The sequence below is a fragment of the Eucalyptus grandis genome, chromosome 6 (genome assembly GCF_016545825.1).
Source record: "Eucalyptus grandis isolate ANBG69807.140 chromosome 6, ASM1654582v1, whole genome shotgun sequence".
Taxonomy (NCBI): Eukaryota; Viridiplantae; Streptophyta; class Magnoliopsida; order Myrtales; family Myrtaceae; genus Eucalyptus; species Eucalyptus grandis.
The window spans coordinates 20,240,945-20,243,398 of NC_052617.1; the positions used below are offsets into that span (position 1 = coordinate 20,240,945).

The 2,454-nt window shown below is 47.1% G+C and overlaps 1 pseudogene; it reads left to right on the forward strand.

The window, feature by feature from the left end:
* The first annotated feature begins 260 nt into the window (after window positions 1–260).
* On the forward strand, window positions 261–2,216 carry LOC120294363 (annotated as a pseudogene).
* Window positions 2,217–2,454: the final 238 nt, after the last annotated feature.

The following is a 2,454-nucleotide window of genomic DNA, read 5'->3' on the forward strand; positions in this document are numbered from 1 at the left end:
CCAGCATACTCTTCTGCAATCTCGTCTATGATCCGGTGGACCATCCTGCATGGTCTGCACCAACTAGCATAGAATTCGCCGGTTAAAAGTGCATCTTACATTTTGGTTTCATTGACTTGGTCACGTCCATCACCTCTCAATATATTTTTGCACGGGATATGGTTATACATAGAAAGAGTTTGGTCCTCTATAAAAATCCAAGCTAATCTTTCCTTATAGTTGTGAGACAAAAACCGTTCAGTTTCGGAGACCTGTACGAAATGATAATGGAATATGAAAGGCTTTGTAAGATCTTCGTTGTCACCATGGATGAATCGGCATTGCCCACTTCGTTCTCGCGTCACCATGACCGGTACACATCTTTTCTGTCATCCTTATTATTGTGCCCAGACGAAATTGATCCAACCCATATCTATACATACATCCATATCTTGAATGGATTCAGTGCAGTGCTGTCACAGTCCCAATTAGACAAGCTGGAACAGGTTCCTGGTCATATTGCCTCGTATCCGGACACATTTGGAAATGCTCACACAACATATACTCCTAAGTTTCTTTGCCTGAACAAACAGAAAGGGCTTTGGCCAAGAGCTGAATTTGGCGATGGTCTTGGACAGCAGGATATGACCAAAGAGTGAGAGCTTCAAGGACAAAGGCATGTACCCTGTGCCGGAGAGATGGCGAGGCTCTTGCGAGTCCAGGGTGGAGTTCAACTAGTCCAACTGCAACCGGAAGCTCATCGGAGCCCGGTCGTTCAGCAAAGGAATGAAGCAGCACGGCTTGAACATATTGACGACTGATGACTGATTCCCCAAGGGACTACTGGGGCCACGGGACCCACACGTTGTCGACAGCAGCCGGGAGCCCTGTGATAGATGCTAGCTACTTCGGCTACGCCAAGGGCAGGGCAATGGGTATGACACCCGCTGCTAAGCTCGCATGTACAAGGTGCTATTCCTGAATGGCACATACAATTCAGCTCCAGTGGACACCCTCGCAGGCATGGACCAAGCCATAGATGACTGCGTTGATATATTGTCTCTATCGCTTGGATTTTTCGAGACACAGTTCGACAAAAATCCGATCACTGTAGGAGCTTTCGCAGCAATGGAGAGAGGAATCTTCGTTGCTTCTTCAGCAGGTAACGGCGGCCCTCATGGATACACAATACAAAATGGAGCTCCATGGCTAACGACTGTCGGTGCCGGAACCATATCAAGGGACTTCGTGGCTAACATAGCTCTTGGCAACGAAATTATGACAGATGAAAATCCATCTTCCCAGAAAATCTGCTGATCTCAAGAGTTCCTCTATACTTCGGTCGCGGCAACAGAAGCAAGGAAATCTGCGACAGTTACTCTCCCAACCCAAAGGATGTCGCCGGAAAGATAGTCTTCTGCGACTTTGTTAGTGAAGACGATGGAGTTGATACCAATGAAATCACTGGAGCCGGAGCTGCAGGTGCCGTCTTCAGTACTGAACTCAGGGTTTTCCTCAAACCCGAAGACTTCAATATTATGTTCGTGGCCATCGTACCGGAAGATGGAGATAGAGTCAAGGACTACTTGCTGAAGTCAGAGAATCCGACAGTCAATATCGAGTTCTTGATAACCATTTTCGGGACCAAACCAGCACCTCGAGTTGTTTGGTTTTCAGCTCGAGGACCGGGCCACCAAGCCCCGTGGATCTTGAAGCCGGATATGTTAGCTCCTGGAGTTGATGTTTTGGCAGCATGGACGCCGAACCGAGGAATAGCGGAGATAGGTCAGAGCTACTTGCTTAGCAACTACGCGCTCTTATCGGGAACTTCCATGTCGGCTCCTCATGTCGCTGGAGTCGCTGCGCTGCTAAAATTGGCCCATCCAGATTGGAGCCCCGCCACTATCCAGTCGGCAATGATGACCACAGCTTACACTCTCGATAACATCGACGAAACCATCATCGACATGACCACTCGAGCTTCAGGAACGCCTCTTGATTTCGGAGCAGGACATATAGACCCAGAAAAGGCTTCAGATCCCGGTCTGATCTACGACATTGAACCCGAGGATTACATCAAATTCCTCTGCGGAATGAACTATTCCGCCAACCAGATTAAGATCATAAGCGGGAGATCAAACTTCTCTTGCGCATCCGCGACTCTCGACATCAACTACCCTTCATTCATAGTCATCCTCAACAGCACCAACACCACGAGCGTCGCTTTCCATATCTGATGGTTGTGCAATTTCTCGTGCTGCTCCATCTTTTGTCTGTGTTGCCAACCTAACCTTGCAAAGATCCGATGGTAGCTATAAAAAATTAAGTCTTTTTAAGCTTATATATAATTAAAAAGCTAGGTAAAATAGGCTTCAATGGTTGCGCCACATGGCAAATTGTTAGGATGCATATGTGAATTGTGTTAGAGAAATCCAATATTGAAAAATTGATTTAGTGTTGAGCAACTAATATGTC